This window comes from Macaca fascicularis, chromosome 6, assembly GCF_037993035.2.
Source record: "Macaca fascicularis isolate 582-1 chromosome 6, T2T-MFA8v1.1".
Taxonomy (NCBI): Eukaryota; Metazoa; Chordata; class Mammalia; order Primates; family Cercopithecidae; genus Macaca; species Macaca fascicularis.
In genome coordinates this window covers 172,976,395-172,999,223 of record NC_088380.1, presented here as the reverse complement: position 1 = coordinate 172,999,223, position 22,829 = coordinate 172,976,395, and positions in this window count along the sequence as shown.

Sequence of the window (22,829 nt, the reverse complement as noted above, 5' to 3'; positions counted from 1 at the left end):
AGAAGGCAGACTGTTTCACACTCTATAACTAAAATATTAACCAAATACTAAATGAGAATCAATACAAAACCGAACCCAAAAAAAGTCCAGACATTTTGTCTACATTCACCATTAGTCCCAAATTTCCTGGAACTAAGAATGTTGTAAACTCTTGATACTTTAAAAAAAAAATCTTATTTATAACTCACTTGAAGGTAGGAAGGAAAGAATCAGATAGAAAGACGTCCAAGATATTTGGAGAGCAAAAGGTATGGATATTGGAAACACATAATGATCGGAAAATTATAATTGAGTCCTGGGGAGTGCCGGATTCCCAATAAATGTCTGTTCAACTATTCAGTTAACATATCAACCCTAGAGTAGATAATCAAGGCAAAGACAAGTGTGGAAGAAAAAGACGGGTAAGATACAAGGCAGATATACATGAATGGTATATGTGTCTATGTTGAAATAAAACAATGTAGGTTATCTAGCTGTAAAAATTTAAAAACAGATACACTTTTTTTTTTTTTCCTCCAGAAGGTGTACTCCATGCTCATGCTGGTAACATTCATTAGTCTCAAGTAGTGTGACAGAATCACAGTTATTTCCTGCATGGTGGTAATAGTGGGGAAAAGGATAGTGTAGGCAGAATAGCTTTGTAATAAAATAGCCATGTTTTGAAGTCCAGCAGATTTGGTACTAAATTCTGCCCCATCACTTCCTAAGGCCTCTGACCTTAGGCAACTCTTTGCCCTTTTATGAATTTATATGTTGTCATCTATAAAATGAGGAAAACAATCTTTACACAAGATTAACAAGTTAATACAGGTTACACATAGGACAGTACCTGGTAGATAGTGAGAGCTCAATCAAAGATGGAAGGAAGATAGTAAGAATAGTGGCAACCTTATAGGTCACTGGAACAGTGGATTGTTAAACTGATTTGGCATAATAACTAATGGCATAAGAATTGATTCCAGTTTCTGCAGAAATGGTATGGGTTGTACGTTAAGTTCAGAGTGATACATTTAGAAAGGGCCAAAGCAGCCTACTTAAAAGTATCTGGGAAAAAAAAGCATTGTTGGTGATATTGTCAGCTTGTTCCAGTTTACATAATTTCTTCTTGTCTTCTGCTTGTTTTTCTCAAGTATTGATCTCAGCTCCATTTCTGGCATTGCCTAGAATCTCTTCCTTGGCAATATGATGACTCAAATACAGAACCCTATGTCTCTTCCTAGTTTTCTAGTTCTCAGTAATCCCTGGTTTTCTAGTTCTCAGTAACCCACTTTTAGACCACAACCTAGAGCAGATGCTGCTATACCCTATAGGCTATACTTGATGTGAAAATGCATTTTCTTTGGCTGTGCATTTATTTAACTTTTTAAGAAAGTTTTCTTCTTTTTTTTTTTTTTTAGATGGAGTCTTGCTCCATCACCCAGGCTGGAGTGCAGCGACCTGACCTCAGCTAACTGCAACCTCCACCTCCTGGGTTCACGCAATTCTCCCTCCTCAACCACCCAAGTAGCTGGAATTTCAGGCAGGAGCCACCACGCCCGGCTAATTTTTGTACTTTTAGTGGAGACGGGGGTTCCACCATGTTGGCCAGGCTAGTCTCAACCACTTGATCTCAAGTGATCCGCCTGCCTTGGCCTCTCAAAGTGCTGGGATTACAGTCATGAGCCACGGTGCCCGGCCAGCGTTTTTTATTGGTACATAATAAATGTGCTCAGTTTGGGGATACATGTGATAATTTAATACAGTTATATAATTTGTAGAGACTAAATCAGTGTATTTGAGATATCTCTTACATTAAATATTTGTCTCTTCTTTATGCTAGGAACATTTAAGTTATTCTCTTCTAGCTATTTTGGAATGTACAATAGATTATTGTTTACTATAGTTACCCTCCTGATCTATCTAACACTAGGTCTTACTTATTCTATCAAGCTATTTGTAACCATTCATGATGTGCAGTTGTTTTTAAACACAAAAGTGATTTTCATAAAATTTACAGCTTCGTTCATGAAAGAAACCCAATGATCTCGGCCCAGAGTCCCTAAAAAGGGTAATTGACTGGAGCTAAGCAGGGATATAGAAGACACCAGTGACCAGCATCCTTTCTTTCCTCTCCTTTTCCTGGCAGAAATATGTCAGTTCAGATACACAACTTCACATAGCCTTTATGACTCCATGAAAGGTGACTCCCTCAGCTTCTGAATTTTCTCTTTTGGCAGAAATGTGTCCCTCCTAAACATATGATCAAATATGGGCTGATGAGATGTTAGGAGATATTGTCTTGGGCTTCTAGAAAAGTTCCTTCTTCCTATATCTTCTGAGAAGCTTCCCAAGCTGCCCCTTCCATTTCTCCTAGATACTATTGGTCATGATCATGAGGCTTGGAACTGCTGCAGTCATCTTGCTACTACTGTCTTGAAGATAAAACCCTACACAAAGGAAGACAGAGCCAGGGGAATTTCAGGGAGACGGAGGAATAAACGTTAGAATAAGTCAGTTCAAAATTCAGTATCACCACTGAACTTACTATTATGCTAGTCAGTAGTTTCTTCATTTCATTCATTTTTAATTAGGTGGTTATTGCCTATGCTTGAAAGAACAGGAGACTACACAAGTGCACCCCACTCATCTCCACAGCAACATCTCTTCATGCACGTTCCCTGCTCTTCTTCATTCCTTTTAGCATTTGAGTTTGTATCTTTTATTACAGACGTATGCTGAAACAAATTCTGACCAGGAAAGTATCAGGTTTTGTGGTGCTTCAGGAGTCAGGAGTGAAATATGGTAACTGGTGACTTCCCTCTTTTTAAAAAAGGATTGACAGAACAAACCCTCCCATGAAATGTCTCCTACTTTTCTATTTATGGATAAGGTTTCTGCCCAGGGGTTGGTACAAAACAGTACTTCGAGGTGAGGGTTGTAAGATCAAACTGCTTAGGTATAAATTCTGGTCCTTTAGCTTGCCATCTGCTTAACTTGTTCTAAGTGACATATCTTAAAATCTTCAATATTCTTATCTAAAATATTAGGATAATAACTTTACCAAACTTATTGGGCAGTTGTAAGAAGAAAATGACACATAGTATATGTAAAGTATTTAGTAGACTCCTTAATTCACATGAAATACTCAACACCTAGTTCCAAAAAAAAAAAAAAAGACATATTAAAACCAAGATAATTATTTTAATGGTTTTGAGTCAATATATCTTAACTAGGAAATGGCTCTTTAAAATGCAGTTTCCATGATGGCATAAAGAACAAATAGACAAATGTAGGCATATATTTTTCTGTATTGAGCTTTATCATTTTTTGACCTAACATCTTTCATTCACACCCACAAAATTAACTTCTAACGTTAAAATACTGCATTTACATATCCTCAACCTTGTGTCGGGGTATTATATTGTTTATGTCGCAAAAAGAGACATTTATGAGCTTCCTCTACAATGCATCAGAATATTTATTTAAGAATTTTACTTGAGGATGGATACCTTGGGCACTTCCTGTATGTGTTTCCTAAGAAGTTACATTCCAACTTGGGAAGAATTCTCCATTTAGACTTTAAATAGAACATCACAACTAAAATAAAACAGATAAAAATTGCATATATTTGGAATTTTGACTCACACAATTAAAAAGAACGGTATTCTACTCAAAAGGCAGGAACTAAACTGGTAGTCACCACAAATCCACTGAACTTTGTTGCTGGCATCACTCAATAGCTTAGCTCAAGAATTTTTGCATGCTTTTACTCAACAAAACCTTTTCAGTCATTAAATGAATGTACACACCTTGAACAGAATATACATTAAATTAACCTTTTTTGACACTGTTACATTTGTTGTCAAGGTTTTAACTAAGAAGAGGTATGGATTGAGTTGGAAAGAATGAGTACCACTGTATCCCCACCTTTTGCTTGTAACTAGGGTACGTTTATGTTAGCAGATTCAGTCTGGATTAAAGTGAAAGTCAGAGATCTGGGAATTATAATTTGAGCTTCGGTCCTGCTAGAACTGTATGATATAAGCAATTTCTCTGTCTCCTTAAAGACTTAATTTCTTCTAAAAAATAGATACAACATCTGTGCTTTCCTTTTTTGAATTTTTCAAATTGTAGTAAAATACATATGAAGTTTACCATCAACCGTTTTTAAGTGTGCAGTTCAATAGCAGTAAGTATATTCACGTGAATGTGCAAGCATCACCATCATCTGAGTACAGAACACTTTTCATGTTGCAAAACTGAAGCTGTTTACCCATTAAACAAGAGCTTCTCAATCCATTCTCCCACAGACCCTGCAAACCACCATTCTACTTTCTATCTGCATGATTTTGACTATTCTAAGTATCTCATATAAGTGGAATCATACAGTGTCTTTTTGTGACTGACTTATTTTCCTTAGCATAATGTCCTCAAGGTTCATCCATGTTGTAGCAAATGTCAGAATTTTCTTCTCTATGAAAGTGGAATAATATCCCATTGTATGTATACAATACACTTAGCTTATCCATTCATCTGTCAGTGGACCCTTGGGATGCTTTCCAATTTTGGCTGTTGTGAATAATGCTGTTATGAACACAGATGTACAAGTATCTCCTCAAGACTCTGCTTTCAATACTTTGGGGTATATACTCAGAAGTAGCTTTGCTGGATTACACAGTAATTTTGTTTTCAGTTTTTCTGTTTTTTGAGGAACTGCCCTACTATTTTCCACAGTATACCATTTTACATTCCCACCAACAGTGCACAAGGGTTTCAATTCTCTATAACCCCCTCAGCACTAAATTTCTGCATTAAAAAAAATAGTGGCCATGTTAATGGGAATGAGCTAGTATTTCATTGTAGTTTTAGTTTGCATTTTCTTAACGATTAATGATGTTATATAGCTTTTAAATCTTGGCCATGTGTGTATCTTCTTTGGAGAAATATCTACGCAAGTCCTTTGCCCATTTTTGAATTCAGTTGTGTGTTTTTCTTTGCTGTTGAGTTTTAGGTGTTCTCTATATATTTTGGATTTCAATTCTTTATCAGATATATGAATTGCAAATATTTTCTCCCATTTTGTATGTTGCCCTTTTACCCTGTTGATAGTGCTTCTGATGCACAGATTTTTTAAAAAAATATTAAGTTCAGTTTGTCTATTTTTTCTTTTGCTGCCTGTGCCTTCAGTGCCATCGCTAAGAAATCACTGAAAATCTAATGTTGTGAAGAATATGCCCTATGTTTTCTTCTAAGAGCTTTAGAGTTTTAGGTCTTATATTTAGGTCATGAATCCATTTTGAGTTAACTTTTGTATATAGTACTAAGTAAGAATACAGCCTCATTCTTTTGCATGTGAATATCCACTTTTCTCTGCACCATTTCTTGAAAAGACATTCTTTTTCCCTTGAATGATCTTGGTACCCTTGTCAAAAATCATTTCACTTATATGAAAGGCTTTATTTCTGTTTCTCTATTCTATTTGATTGGCCTATATATATATTCTTATGCCAATATCCCACTCTTTTGATTATTGTAGCTTTGTAGTAAGTTTTCTAATTAGGAAGGAAGTATGAGTCCTCCAGTTTTGTTCTTTTTTGTTTGTTTGTTTGTTTTTTGGTACAGCATTGTTTTGGCCATTCAGGGTCACTTTAAGATGCCATATGAATTTTAGAATTTTTTCTATTTCTGCAAACCACCATCGGGATTTTAGTAGGAACTGCATTAAATCTATAGATTGCTTTGGGTAGTACTGACATGGTAACAATAGTAACTCTTCCAATTCATGAACATGGGATGTGTTTCCATTAATTTATGCCTTCTTTATTTTCTTTTAGTAGTGTTTTGTAATTTTTATCATAAAAATATTTCACTTTCTTGGATACTTTTTGAATATTTTGTTCTTTTTGGTGTTATGGTAAATGAAATAGTTTATTTTCTTTTAAATTGCTTATTGTTAGTGTATAGAAATGCAACTGAGTTTTGCATGTTGATTTTGTATCCTGCAACTTTCTTGAATTTTCTAATTAGTTCTAAAAATGTTTTTTTCTGAAATCTTTAAAGTTTTCTAAATATAAGATCATATCATCTGTGAAAAGAGATTATCTAGTTTAGATGCCTTGTTCCTTTTATTGCAAAATTTCTCTGGCTATAACTTCTAGTACTATGTGGAGTACAAGTGGTGAAAGTGGGCATTCTTGTCTTATTCCTGATCTTTGTGGAAAAATTTTCAGTCTTTTACCATTGAGTATAATGTTCGCTGTGGGATTCCTATGTATGGCTTTTATTATGTTACAATAGTTTCTTTCTATTTCTAGTTTAAGTATTTTTATTATGAAAGTGAGAGGTGAAGCCAACTGGACTTCTGGGTCAGATGAGGACTTGGAAAACTTTTCCGTCTTACAACAGGATTGTAAAATGTGCCAATCAGCACTCTGTGGCTAGGATTGAAAAACACACCAATCAGTGCTCTGTAGCTAGCTAGAGGTTTGTAAAATGCACCAATCAGTGCTCTGTAAAACACACCAATCAGCGCTCTGTGGCTAGCAAGAGGTTTGTAAAATGTGCCAATCAGCACTGTGTAAAAATGCACCAATCAGCTCTCTGTGGCTAGCTAGAAGTTTGTAAAATGGACCAATCAGTGCTCTGTAAAATGGACCAATCAGCATGCTGTAAAATGGACCAATCAGCAGGACTTGGGTGGGGACAAATAAGACAATAAAAGCTGGCCACCCCTGCCAGCAGTGGCAACCCTTTCAGGTCCCCTTCCATGCTGTGGAAACTTTGTTCTTTCGCTCTTCACAATAAATCTTGCTGCTGCTCACTCTTTGGGTCCATGCTACATTTAAGAGCTATAACATCGTGAAGGTCCGTGGCTCCATTCTTGAAGTCAGCAAGACCAAGAACCCACCAGAAGGAACCAACTCTGGACACAAAAGGATGTTGAATTCTGTCAAATGCTTTTTCTGTATTGTTTAGGCTATTCAGATTAGTATGTGTTTTTTTCCTTCATTCTGTTGTATAATAAACAACATTCATCACTTTTTGCACGTTAAGCCATTCTTGCTTTACAGGAATAAATTCCACTTGGTCGTGGTGTATGATCTTTTAAGTGTACTGTTGAATTTGGTTAACTAGTAATTTGTCAAAGATTTTTGGATCAATGTTTATAAGGGATATTGGTCTGTAGTTTTCTTGTAGTGTCTTTGTCTGGCTTTGGGATCAGGGTAAGGTTGGCCATACAGAATAAGTTTAGAATGTACTCTCCTCTTCAATTGTTTTGGAAGAGTTTGAGAAATGTTGATGTTCTCTTTAAATGTTTGGTAGAATTCACTGGTGAAGCCATGAGATCCAGGGCTTTTTTTGTCAAGAGATTTTTGATTACTGATTCAATGTCCTCAGTATTACAGATCTATTCAGATTTTCTATTTCTTCATGGATGAGTCTTAGTAGCTTTTGCATTTACACAAATTTGTCCATTTCTTCTAAATTATCCAACTTGTTGACATACAATTGATTACAGTTTTCTCTTATAATCCTTTTTATTTCTGTAGAATTGGTAGGAAGGTTCCCACTTTTATTTCTAATTTGAGTAATTGGACTCATCTCTTTAGTACATCTAGTTACAGAATTGTCCATTGTATTGGTCTTTTCAAAAATTCAACTTTTAGTTTTATAGATTTTCTTTTTTTTTTCATTTATTTATTTTATTTTTCTTATTTCTAATCTTTATTTTTTCCTTCCTGAGGCTAGTTTTGGGTTTTGTTTTGTTTTTCTTTTTCTAATTTCTTAAGTTGTAAACTTGGGTTGTTAATTTGAGGTCTTTTTTTAAATGTAAGCTTGTATAGCTATAACTTTTCCCTTTTGTACTGCTTTGCTATATCTTATAGTTTTGGCATACTGTGTTTTTGTCTTCATCTATCGCAAAATATTTTCTCTAAATTTCTTTGTGGTTTCTTTTTGGATCTATTGATTGTTTAGAGTTGTGTTATTTAATTTCTAGAAATTAGTACTTTTTTGGTTCCTTGTGTTATGAATTTTTATCTTCATCCCATTGTGGTAGGAGAAGATACTTTGCAAGATATCTATCATTTTAAATCCACTGAGACTAATTTGAGGCCTAACATATTGTCCATCCTAGAAGACGTCCATGTGCACTTGAGAAGAATGTGTACTCTGTTGTTATTGGTTAGAGTGTGCTATATATGCCTGTTAGATCTAGCTGGTTTATTATGTTGTCCAAGTCCTCTACTTCTTTACTTATCTTCTGTCTGGCTGTTATATTCAATATAGAGAGCAGGGTATTGACGTCTCCTATTATTACTGTAGAATCGTTTATATCTTTCATCATTTCTGTCCATTTTTCTTTATATATTTTGATGATCTGTTATAAGGTAAATTAATGTTTGTAATTGTTAGATCTTGCTGTATTGAAACTTTTATTAATACGTAATGTCTTTGTCTCCTAAAAACCTTTTTGATTTAGTCTGTATTGTCATATATAGTATAAGCCAGTCCTGCTCTGTATTGGTTACTGTTTAGATGGAATATCATTTTTCATCCTTTCAGTTTCAACCTATGTGTGTCTGGATCTAAGGTCAGACTCTTAGGGACAGCATATGGTTGAATTATTTTTAAACATCCATTCTGCCACCTGTGTCTTTTTATTTAAGAGTTTAGCCAATTTATATGTAAAGTAATGAATATAAAGGAAGGATTTACCTAAATCATTTTACTGTTTGTTTTCCATATGCTTTTAGCTTTTTTGTTCCTTATTTCCTGTATTACTGACTTCTTTTTTATTTAGTTGATTTTCTTTGTAGTAAAATATGTACATTCTCTTCTCTTTTTTTAGTGTTATGTTCTTTAGCTATTGTCCTTGTAGTTACTATGAGGATTTTATTTAACATTCTAAGTTATAATACTCTAATTAGAATTTATAACAGCTTAACTTAACCTACAAAAACTTTGCTTTTTTAACAGCTCAGTCCCCACTTCTTTTAGTCGTTGATGTCACAAAGTTACATCTTTATACATTGTGTGTTCAAAAACACAAGCTAATGAATTTTAAAAAGCATTGGTATTTTAAACTGTCCAGAGAATAAAATGTAGAGTAACAATACACAGTTACAATCATACTACTTTTTAATCTAATAGTTTTAAAAATATATATTAGTCTTTTAAATCCCAAAGGAAACAAAAAGTGGAGTCACACAACATTGTTAAAATAATTTTATAATTTCCCATGTATTTACTTTTACAGAGATTTTTATTTCTTCATAGGAATTCAAGTTTTACTGTCTAATGTCCTTTCATTTCAACCTTAGCAACTATCTTTATAACTTCTTTCAGAGTAGGTCTTGTGAAAAACAAAAAGTCATAAAGTTTTGTTTATATGGGAAGTCCTAATTTCGCTTTCAGTTTTCAAGAAGAATTATGTGGGATGTAGAATTATTGGTTATTTTCTTTGAATATATCTTAAAAGAACTCTGCTAATAATTTTACTAAGAAGCCCTCATATATGACAAGTTGCTTTTCCCTTGTTGCTTTCAAAATTATTTCTTGGTCTTTCCACAGTTTAATTACAATATGTCTTGGTGTGGGTCTGCCATTTTGAATGCATTATATTTGAAGTTAGTTGAAATTTTTGGAAGTTAATATTTACGTCCTTCATCAAATTTGGGAAGGTTTCAGACTCTTCCTTTTAGTATATTCTCTGCCTTTTTCTTTGTCTCTCTTCTCCTTCTGAGACCCTACAATGTGATGTTGTTCACTTGATGGTGTCCCACAAGTCCCTTAGGCCTATTCACTTAAAATACTTTTTTATTTTTGTTCCTCAAACTTGATAATTTTCACTGTCCTATGTTCAACTTCAGATTCTTTCTTCTGTCTGCTTAAATCTGTCTTTAAATCACTCTAGTAAATTTTCTATTTTAGTTATTGTACTTTCCAGTTCCAGAATTTTTTTAGGTTTCCTAGTTTTTAATTGATATTCCCATTTTCTTATACATTGTTTTCTTGGCCTTTTCTATGCCTTAAACTTGCCCAATTTGTTCTGTAAGACAGTAGTCTTAAAGTATTTGTCTAGTAGATCCACCATCAGCTCTTTTTCAGGAAGAGTTTCTGTTCCTTCATTTCTCTCCTTTGAATGGGCCATGCTTTTCTATTTTTTTGTATGCTTTGTGATTTGGGTGTGTGGTACACTGGACATTTTATTTTAATAATGTGATAACTCTGAAAAATTATATTTCCTCCATTCTCTCAGGTTTGCTGTTTTCTTTTTTTTTTTGGTTTTGCTTTTTTTTTTTTTTTATTGTTGTAGGCTGTATCTGTATAGAGGATTAATTAGAGGTATAAACTCAAAGTCTTCTCTGGTGTTTTCTGAGCCTGTGTCTTCCCCTGTGCATGGACAATGACTTTCTAATTTCTCCATATATGAAATTACTTTTTTTTTTTTTTTTTGAGATAGGATCTCACTCTGTTGCCTAGGCTGGAAGGAAGTGGTAAGTGGCATGATCTTGGCCCACTCCAACTTCCATTTCCTGGGTTCAAGTGATTCTCCTGCCTCAGCCTCCTGTGTAGCTGTGATTACAGATGTGTACCACCATGCCTGGCTAATTTTTGTATTTTTAGTAGAGATGGGGTCTCACCATGTTGGCCAAGCTGGTCTTGAACTCTTGACCTCAGGTGAGCCACCTGTCTCAGCTAGGATTACAAGTGTGAGTCACCATGCCTGGCCTGCAATTACTTTTTAATATCCTTGTTTTCAATGTCTGGCTCCCAAAAGGAAGAAAAAGAGAGAAATGAAGGAGAAAACTTTATTGGTCCTTTAAGTTCCCTGGAAATCATTTCAATTAGAGGAGAACAGCTTGCGACAATAAGGAGGGGGAGTCACAACAAAAGTGGGCACTGCCTCTTTGTCTGCACCTCTGTGATCAGAAACAGAAGTCAGTAATCACAGCAAAGATCTCTGACATTTGGAAAGCAGGGTTATTTTTCATCCACCCTGGCCCTGCAATCTGTGTGTGAGCTGCTGGGGGCAAGGGATGGGTAGCTCTTACTGTGCTATGAGGTGAAATGGTCATAAATTAACTGAAATGTACCATCTAAGCCTTTCCGTGGAAGTTGCAAGCCTTCAACAGACTCCAGAGTTTCAAAATATTTACATTCTGCCAGTGCGATTTTTGTGTAGGTAGGGAGACAGATTTCTAGTGCTCCCTACTCTTCTACTTTGTCAGAAGCCTTCCATCCATGCTTTATTAACCACAGGATAAAATAATATAGCAGATGGGATAGCATTGTGAAAAAATTAAGAGAATTGGAGGAAGGCAAATTATTATGTATAAAAAAGTAACTTAAAAAATCATTATTTTCTCCAAAGCACCTGGTGACTTTATACTGAGGTATAATTTACACAGAGTGAATGCAAAGATCTTAAGAACACAATCAATTTTAACAAATATATACACCAGTAACCTACATGCCTGTTAAAATATAGGGCATTTCCTTTATCCTAGAAATATTTCTCATGCTTCTTCACACCCAGTTCATTCCCCTCACTCAAAGCAAGAACTCTTCTGATTTTCATCACCATTGATTTGCCTTGCCTGTTCTAGAACTTTGAAGAACTGGAAGTATAGAATACATAGCCTATTAAGCCTGAATTCTTTCCCTCAACATAATGTCTTTGAGATTAACCAGTGCAGATTTTGTCTCCCTTTTTACTTCCATGTAGTATTCCATTATAAATAAAGGTACCCTTTATTCAATAATCTATCCTTTTCTAGTTAGATAAGAGAAAGAAGGATTGTTTCTAGGTTGTAGCTCTTACTAGTAAGGCCGCTATTAATATCCTTGTACAAGGTTTTTGTGGACATATATTTTTGTTTCTCTTAGACGAACACCTAGAAACATCATGCAACTTCACAAGAATCTAATTTAAGCACGAACCCTAAGAGTGATTTCCTCAAGTGTCACGGCTATTTTAATATTCAAGCTAGAGGAATTACAATATTATTTTCTAAGACTCTGCACCCCATACTGAAGATGGCCTCTTCTGCCAAAGGGGGACCTATCCTGCCAAAGAACATAAGTATAATCTTCATCAAGTTGCAGCTTTCCTTCCTCTGAGCTCTCTCTCTGTGACTGAAAACAGTAAGAAAATGCCTGAAGTCAGGCCTAGAACATTAAATGGTAATAGACTCCAAGCAACAGCAGAAGATAGAGCTGATTAAAATGTATCTTTGGGGCAAGAGTAGAAATAAGTGTGTGTGTGTGTGTGTGTGTGTGTGTATCTGTGGACAATTTCCTTTTACTTATTCCTAATGGTCCTGAAATTTAATGGATTAATGGAAATTAAAGGATGAAAATCAATTTGATGCCTTACAAAAATACCATATTAAATTTCCTTCTATAAAAACATAATACCACAAATTATCCATGATAAAAAGAGTACTAATACTCTTATTTCTATATAGGTTAAAAAATAGGTGAAAAGAAAAACTTTCCCCTTAATCATTTTATTTAGAAACCTATGAAATAGCCTATGGCATGATGAGTGAAAAATTTTGAAAAGAATGCCTGTCTCAACCTTGTCCTCTATGTCAGGGGTTTGACCGTGTAACTCAGAGGTTGAATACGTTATTTTAGTTTACCCAATCATCACTTATCCTGTTAAATTTTAAGTTACCTTTAAAATGTCAAATATCAAATGTTAGTTACCTACTTTTTTCCACTCCACGAAATGCAGCATTATCATTCTATGCATCAAAATATTTCCAAGTGATGTGATTTCACCTTTAGAATTTCTGACTAACTGGGGTTTGGTATCCAGGGCTACAGTATTATTAGTGAACAAGCTGAAGAGCAATATACAATATTTGTGCAAAACAGGGTTCCCTCATTGTAAAATCAGTGCAGCCCCTCTGTTACAGGCAACGTTTATGCAACAAAAGGAGTGTTTCAATAAATGTCCAAACTAAGCCAGGAGAACAATCTGGGAGATGATGATAATGAAATCCTCATATTATTGGTTAAACATAGGCATAGAGGAAAAGGACAACAGTCCAATTACTTAGTATACCAAAGGATTTTTCTTTAAAGAGATAACCTATGGATCAGAATTCCCTGTAGTTACTGGCAGAATATAAAATAGTACTGTTGACCTTGAGGAGTTAGAAGCTGGTCTGTCAACAGGAAACCAGAAATCTAACTTTCAACTGATTGTGCAGTGTCAGCAAATATCAACTTCTCTCACCACTGAATAGAAAGGGATAAAAAAGTGAGAGAAAGGACTTGCATCTGTCATTTCATTAGTAACAAAGAATTTGATTTTTACTCAACTGACCTTTATATCTAATGCTTATTTATGGTTAATATGATTCTATTACTAAACATGTCTTCCCATTACTAAATGTTTAGCAGTTCGCTCTTCAAGCTTAAAATAATGAGACATAGAATGTGTATTCCTTTGGTAGAGGATGAGCAGTTTCAACACAAAGTGCTACTAAAATTAAAATGTTTACATATGCATTTAAGGACTATATGCTGTTAGGATTTACTACATATCTGAAGTTTGGGGAAAATACTCTGAAAATACACAAGAAAGCCAGGCACAGTGGCTCACGCCTGTAATCCCAGCACTTGGGGAGGCCAAAGCAGGTGGATCACAAGGTCAGGAGATCAAGACTATTCTGGCTAACATGGTGAAACCCCCGTCTCTACTAAAAATACAAAAGCTAGCTGGGCATGGTGGCATGGGCCTGTAGCCACAGCTACTTGGGAGGCTAAGGAAGGAGATTCGCTTGAACCTGGGAGGCAGAGGTTGCAGTGAGCCAAGATTGCGCCACTGCACTCAAGCCTCGCAAGCCTCGTGACAGAGCAAGACTCCGTCTCAAAAACATAAAATAAAATTTAAAAAGAAAGAAAATACCAATAAAATTAGGCAATGAATAATGTACTTTTGAAAATTCTAAACCTTTTTATTTCTAAATTAAGGTTCAAAACAGATCCCACCTTATTTATTTTGCTGCTTTATTTTGTAGGTCAAGATTGGGCAACTGATATTCAGTCTCGTGCACTACCTGAGCCAGTCTTGACTGAAACAGGAATCACATCAAAAGGTGAGGCAACAGGATCAGGTGAGTTTCAAAATCAAGTTTCATTTCTTATGCCTATGACTTGGGCTCTCATTTCAGTTCTTTCCAGACAAATCAGATCCAAAACTTAAAGCTTAAGCAGCAAGGACTGAGCTTTATTTGCTCCCTAACATCTCTCATTGTTATTTCCCACTTAACAAAACCAGCTTTCTGGAACCATGGAAGGCTGGAAGGAAAGCTGGGCTCTAACTCTCTTCCCTCCCCCAGGGGAACATGTAGCCTTGTCATTCCTGATTGTTTTAAGAATGGTGTGCTGGAGCAGGCCCAAACTAGCTCATTATTTTGTTAAATCTTCAGCAATTCTGCAAACTTATTCAACATAGCCATTATTAAAAATTAAATTATAGGCCGGGCGCGGTGGCTCAAGCCTGTAATCCCAGCACTTTGGGAGGCCGAGACGGGCGGATCACGAGGTCAGGAGATCGAGACCATCCTGGCTAACACGGTGAAACCCCGTCTCTACTAAAAAATACAAAAAACTAGCCGGGCGAGGTGGCGGGCGCCTGTAGTCCCAGCTACTCGGGAGCCTGAGGCAGGAGAATGGCGTAAACCCGGGAGGCGGAGCTTGCAGTGAGCCGAGATCCGGCCACTGCACTCCAGCCTGGGCGACAGAGCGAGACTCCGTCTCAAAAAAAAAAAAAAAAAAAAAAAAAAAAATTAAATTAAATTATATAAATACACAATGGAATTAATTATGTGAAAAACAGAAGTAATAAATACTCAAAGGTCAACACTTCAGTATCTTTTTCCAAAAGCAACTGCTATACATTACCACAAAGTTACCATAAGTTTTGTAGGTTGGAAGTCTGCAGTCAAATCGTTCCCATGCTCCCTCTGAATGCTCAGGAAGGGGGAAAGGGGGAGGAAATTCCTGCTTGCTTTTTCCCGTTTCTGGTGATTACTAGTAATTCTTGGCATCCCTTGGCTTGTGCCCGTATAGCTTCAATTTCTGCCTCTGTCTTCACAGGGCCTTCTGTGTGTTTCTTCTATGTCATCAAATCTTTCTCTCCATTGACATTAGGAGTCACCCTAATCCAGTATGACCTCATCTTAACTTGATTACATTTGCAAAGACCCTATTTCCAAATAAAGTCCACATTCACAGGTACCAAAAGTTTTAGAATTTCAACATATCTTTTTCGAGAGAGACAATTCAATCTACAACTTCATAACTTAAGTAAAATTTACCACATTTTACTCTTATCTTATGTTCATGGGCTTGCTTACCCCCGTTGCGTGGCTATGGTGTAAATTCCATCCAATGATGTGCTACTGAGCATTTCTCCCCAACTCTGTACTTGGTTACTGTAGTTAGTGTATTGATAGCTTGAAAACAGAGTGGAAATGTTTGTACTATGGAAACCAGCAAACCCCACAAATCAGGGCTCGATTTATTGTTTTGACTGCAAATACAAATCCCTACAGGGCCAGAGAATAAATATGTTACACTTTGTGCACCATATGTTTTCTGCAGCAACTACTCAACTCTGTGGTTCTAACATAAAAGTAAACACGGACAATACATAAACAAATAAGCTAGTAGTACTCATTGAACTTTATTTAGAAAGACAAGTGGTAGGCCAGATTTACCGTGTGGGCTGTAGTTGGTGACCCTTACTCTAGGATTAAGAAAGTAATGGAAATGTTAATAATATAGATAAATTTCAGAGAGTCATGTCTGTAGCTGTAACATTATTAATAGTACAAACAAAACTAAGACCTATTATCTTAGTGCTTGAAAACAATTATTTGAATCAGCAAAGAAGTTGGTCATTGGTGAATTAGTGACGTTCCAATATATTTATTGATTTGTCTTATGAATGTAAATTAGAATACCAATATTCATGTCAGAATGTGCTATAGTAATTGATCAACTATTACCAATACATTGGTAATAAATACCAGAGTTTGACAAAAATCAAGGGAATAGTCTTCAAAAATCAACTGACTGTGTAAAATTTACCATAAAGAATATCACATATGTTGTTACTGTTTGTAACTTGTGTCCTATGTATTCTAACATTCATGCTAAACTTATGTATCCTTATATGTGCATACTTTTTTTTTCTGGAGAGTCATTTGTTAAACATTTTTTAGCACATTGCTGCCCCAACCACTAAGATTTGTCACGATTCCTGCAAATGGCAGTATTCATATCGGCAATGTAAACTCTAATAGGATAGTGATTTGAACCAAAAGTGTAGAAAGAGAGTGAAGTAGCAGAATCTTTTACCACTTCCTAAGATTGGTAAGAGCAAAGCCTTAAAGGTGCAATGACCACCTAAGTTACATCTGAATTTGTGACGTTTTTGGTACTGATGGTTTGGACCTGTCTTTCTGCCTTCGTTAGGGCCAGCCAGACTTTGAAGCTGGGTTCTGTTTATTTTTTGCTTTTCAAAGGGCATTGACTTATTTGTATATTTAGCCCAAGCTTCATTTCTTCATATGTAAAATAAAGATCGTCAAGGTACCTTTGCAATATAAATATTAGAGAATTAAAGCAAGGAAAACAAAGATAATGCTTATTACATAAGTGCCCAGTAAAAACATGCTATAACAATTGCTCCCCATGAATTCTGCTGTTACTAACATAAATATAAGTGTTTCTAGGAGGTCTCAGTTTTCTGAGAATCCAAATAGCCTATGTCAGTTGCTATAGGTAGGTAGAAACGACATCTATGAAATAAAATATAAATAATTCAATTTTTGTTTATTTTTCCTGAAGACATTCCAATGTATAAGCAAGAGGACTGGTTCTTGTGGTATCATAGCATAAAATATCTCATGGCAGAAACTATTTTGGTTGCACATAATTATGTCCATTCATCCAAGTACCTAGTCTGGCCAATGTCAGTAGGTAGAAATGCATGTTGAGTTCCATCTCAGGGAGATCACTGCCTGTAAAATCAAGCCATCAGCGAAGAAGTGGTTATGGCATGATCATTTTTACATTGTGTGACAAGTTCCTGTAGTACTGTCAACAAATATAAACTTTAATCTCCACAAGGAGAGTTTCTGTAAACTGTATGTCACACTAATGCTTTTATTTTGCATGGTTCTTTTCCTCAGAGAAATTCCTTTTACCTTTACTTCTTTACTACAATTGTAATTCATTTCTGACTGACATGCTGACAAATCTATTCAATTTCTTTATATTATTGTACAGCCATTGATTATTCAACATATTTGAGCTCCCTATTTTTCTTTTTTAAAATAAATACTGCTCCCATTGTCTGCACAGAGATGGCTTTGAATACGCATTTAAGTTCGAGAGGGAAGTAGATGTCCCCTATATTAGGCTTGCCATGTCTAATTTGAAATTTATAGCTTGACTTTGCGCAGTTAATTGAAATCATTTCCTCGTCATCAAAAATGTCCTTTAGAATTTAACTTTTATCAGAATCAATAAAGTGTGGTTTTAAAGACCAGTTCGGCATATCTGTCTATACATAATAACTGAACAAAATATTGCGATACCAATGGTGTCTTAAGGTCAATTTAAGTCAGGTCAGACCAATGGCAAATTGGTCTAATCACAATGGGAAAGAAGTAGTGATACTTTACTAGGTGGTTGGATAACATGCTATCTGTACTATCTCTTTTCTCCAAACTCTTTCTTTCTTTGATCCTAAAGACGTTCACACCATGTTCCTCAAGGCCGCATTACAATTCTCTATTCATCTTGACTTCTGATTAATTTATAAGCATTGTTCTTTCTACCACTTGACTCCCTGGAGGCATTCATATTCTAACTTATCAATGCTTAGCTTCCCTTCCTGCTTAAATGGGACCATAATGAGTAGGGAGGCAAGGATATATTCAGAATTGCTTTGTATTTAAAACAATGGATCTCTTTCTTTCCCATCATCTTTGAGGACAAGGACCTCACTCACCTAAGCCTCTGCACAGTTTTAGACACATTAAATTGGTACAAAGCTTGTATTTGTTGACCAACAAAATTAATGAAATCCCATAAAGGTGCTGATTTATACTTTAATTTCTTATGTTCTATCACAATAATTAAAAAAAAAATTGTACTTGAAGGGCTCACCTTGCTTTCTATCTTACTAAGACCATCTTCCTAGCGTCTACGTTTTCTTCTGAAATTGGTTCCTTCCTTGCTGAAGTGTCACCCATGGTGATTATAAACTTTGGTATATGTCATTGATAGATCAATATTTTATAAACTGAAAAATTGAAAACTTTGATTCATGACATCACTTCACTAATACTTTAAAATATATCCCAGTTCAGTATTATAATAAAAATGAAAGCAAAACAAACTTAAGTAGACTTTGTTTTATACACTTGTTTAAGCCAGGTTTGCTAAAACAAAGTTAATTTTTCAGTGAGCCTCGCAAATTACATTTTTAAAAACTGCACAGATCTGATCCTATCACAGGAAAAGGCAAAAAATTACAATGGACAATTGTGCTGATGACCATTCTATGGCTGAATAAATCAAGTATGATAGCATCACATGTTTCTAACATGATTCTTAGTTATTTCTAGGCTTAACACTGTCTTGTATGTTTTATTTTCCATGTATGGCAAGAAAGAAGTGCAAACATTCCAAATTCAGTAATCACACTGGTATCTCAATAGTTCGTTCAATTATTATAGACAGACAGATAGATATGCATACTTGTCTTCAGAACCACATACTCATGCCCTCTTCATTAGCTCTTTTATTTTAAAAATCTAGGAACAAGTGTGGAATTTATGTTAAAAATTTTCCAGCAATCCAACACAATTTAATACTTTTATTATTGACATTCCTTTAGTTTTTAAAATCATCATTGATTGATTAGTTTATCTTTTTATTGTTGTTCTGTTTTACCTTCTCATGCTGAGTTTCTAATAACCATTAGATGATAGAACTGCTGCAAAATGGGTATCTTACCCTATTTTGGCTTGAATGCAACAATGTTGCACATTACCAAATCAAGGCATAAGTAACTGTTCTTCACATTCTGTAATAGCTTAAGGCAGCATCATATTTGTTGGTCTTTCGTGTCCTTTAACTGTCATAACTAATGGAGACTCTCTTCTCGGAAATTGAGTGGGGAAGGCATTCCTGTAGAGTGTGCCATTTCCAGACAATGTTCTCTTAATTTTTTAATGCAACTATTATTGTGATTTATAATTGCATCAGTGGTTCTTCGTAATCTTTTTCAGGATATGTTTGTTGTTATTAGTGAAATCCTTAAGTCTTTGGAAGAGATGTTTTACAACCCTATTTAATAATATAACACTCTCCTGAAAAATTATGCAATCTTATAACTTCTTTTAACAGATCAGATTTATACCTGCAAACTTTAAGAGCTTCCTAAACTTAAATAGTCGTAAGTTGGGGGCATGTTGAATTTGAGGGGAGTTATTTTATTATGTAGATTTGGAAAAAAATACAAAGTATCTATTGTTTTATAATTCTGAACTGTTTCCTACATCAGAGAATTCACAAGTGACTGCCTATGATGTGGTTTGAAGACATTGGTAACTTGTTGGAGTTCTTTCTTATATCATCATTTTTGGATTAAAACTGTCTGCTAATTAATGAATTCTAACTGGGTGGAGCATATCAAAATGTGTTTTCTATAACTGTTGTATTAGCTTGAGTTAACAAAGACTAGTAGCTATCTGGGAGAAGGCAGAAATATTTTATTAATAGGAAAAATATGTTCAAACTACATTGGAGCTCCAGCATTACAAAATCTTTTAAATAGAAAATTCAGCAGAAGGAGAGTCTCTATTGGACTATGTCTGTAGGGTCTATTATCCAAGATACTGGAAGGAGCTTGCTATGAATATGTTTCTGTCTTATAGTATGCATCTTGAGAATAGTGGATTAGCAAGGCTCCAGCATATGAATTATATATGCCTCTTGATAGTGTATCAGCACCATAATTGTAAGACAGAATTTCAATAAATTCCTCCACTTACTCTTCCCCAAATTCCTCAAAAGCAGGTTTTGGTTATGGTAAAGTTTTGGCCATTATTTCTTATATATTCAAAAAGTTATGGAGAAAAGAAAAATCTAATGCAAATAAATACATTTAACAAAATTAAATATTAGTTTAGAATTCGATATTTATTTATATATATATATTTTAAATTACTAGATGCCAGAGGTAGAGCTTAAAAAAAGGTTTGGCTAGAATTTAGAATCTATCACTCTAATATTTATTCAATGTATATAAAACGAGTTCATGAATAATATGGAAGTCAACAATGGAAGCGGGAGGGTCTATTGAATTACTTCTGGAATAACACAAAGAAAATGTAAAGGAATCAAACCAGATAGATACAACTGGGCAAAGAGATGTTAGAATGTGTGGCCAGCATAATGATTTTATTTTATTTTTTAAATAAAGCACCTGGGAATTATCCCTATGGAAATAGGAACTTAAAAGGTAGGATAATGAATCCAGGTGAACTAATCAAGTCATAACATCAATTATCAGAAAACCTTTCAGACTCTGAATTTATATATATTCTGTTACAAAATAATAAAAAACAGGGCATAAAGTTATTGAAAGTCTTTCATACCAGAAGCAACATCAGACATTATAATATTTGGAAACAATTTCTAATTTCAGGATTATAGATGTCAGCAAGTATTCATTCCAGTTATGTGCAAAAAAAAAAAAAAAACCCCAAACACACTACTTGGTCCACATTCTAGCAAAAAGCTGTTCTGGCAAAGCAAACATGACTATAGGAGATGAAAAATTATCTTAGAAGAGCAGAAAAATATCAGTACATATCAGCAAGTTCTTTCTTGTGTTTTTTTAAGATAGGGTAAGCATTAATCATGGAATTTTGAAGGCAATGAAGAAGAAAGTGGGAAGAAAGGTAGGAGAGAAGAAAGGAAAAGAGAATATCCACTTGAGCTATAATGAACATCACAAAACCCTAAGGTTTTGTTCATATTACCCTCTCAAATTTTCTGGAATATTTGCAGGTTAATAGGATGATCTCTATATTGGTAATTCGTGGGGGCACATAAATAATCAGCTATTATATATGCTATATATAGTATTTATATATACTTTTTATAAAACTGTTATTAAATTCAGACCTTGAATTAAATCACCCAGAAACTGATATTCCAGCAAAATATTACTTAAATGTCTTTAGACAATAGGATGTGAATTTTCAGCTTTGACATATTAATTTCAGCCAAAATATATCCTTTTAGAAACTTTTCTACTTCTTTCCATCCCCTAAAGTATCTGAACTGAGGTTGTAGACTGTCTTAGTGTTTACTCCAGGGCTAATGATGTGCGATGGCCATGTCTCATACATGTTACACAATTTACAATATACTATTTAATTTACTATCTGGCTAGATTGTTTTGTTGTACAGGGAGACTCAAATGGAACATATTTCATTATCTTAGCTCCTAGAAGAACACTGTGGAGATTGAAATGGGTTTAAATTGGCATGCCTCACATTATGCTAGGTTTCAAAAAGACAGAGCCCAGGTGCTTTTAGCTAAATCAGGCAAATGATCTTGCCAAAATTCTTCAATATAACATTCCTTGGTTACACACGAATATCGTCCTATATAGAGGCTGCCTCCTTAGCTGGAAAGAATGGACATTTTGAGAGAGAGAATATTAAGAAAATTGAATCATTGTTGCAAAAACAGAACAAGAAATTCTATCTTCACAATATCATAAGCTAAGATATTTATATCTAGCATTCACTTTAGTAATCCCTCAGGTTTCAAACTCTCTCTTACATAACATTTGTGCAGTTTCTACATCTTTCTCAGATGTCCTGTGATTTTCCTCTCAACAAACATCACAGGCAGAAGAGAACCACCAGCAGCTTCTCGCATACCCTGTTCCATGACCTGTCTGACTTATTGAATAAACTTAGGCTTTCCTCTGTGAGTCCCTTTAGCAGAAATTCAAAGTTTTCTTTAAATTTCATCACATGTGATGGTGGCTACTCACGTACACAATCCATACATGTAACTGGTGGTGTAGGGAAGGGAGGCCACAGGCTTTGTATTTTATGAGGTAAGCAGAAAAAATACATATGCCATCTAGAAAACCGCTTCTAGGATTCATTATAGAATCGGCACATCTTGTTTGAAGAAAATAAACATGCACGCAAAATAATAAAAATAGGTGGAAATAAATAGAAGGTGAGACTTTGAGAGCTCTGAAGCTGATAGTAAGGAGGGAAAAGGCCTGGTCTAGGTGGGAAAGGGGCCCAAAGAAAAAAGTGTGTGTATGTGTGTATGTATGTGTGTGCATGTGCATATGTGTGTGTGTGTGTGTCTGTGTGTGCGCATGCATGATTGTGTATTAAAAATGGAGAAGGCAGATGAAAAAACACAAAGGAGAGAAAGGGGCTGCAGAGAGAGATGACAGGAAAGAATGTAAAACTTCTATGGCAGGAGCGCCAAGAAAGATACTCCTCAGGAAAGCAAGAAAGCTTCTGGAGAACTTTAAAGCCTAATAAAAACAAACAAACAAACAAACAAAAAAAAACAAAACAAACAAAAAAACCCGAGCCTTTTGCAATGCAAGGCCCAATATGCTATTAATTGTGCTATTATCAACACTGCTGTACCGATGATTACCCTTGTATGAGTGAGTGACTGAATATTAAGAAACAGAATGGCGTTTCCTGTCTGTGTTGACATGGTAAAGAGGAGAGGCTGCAGGAAGATATCTCAT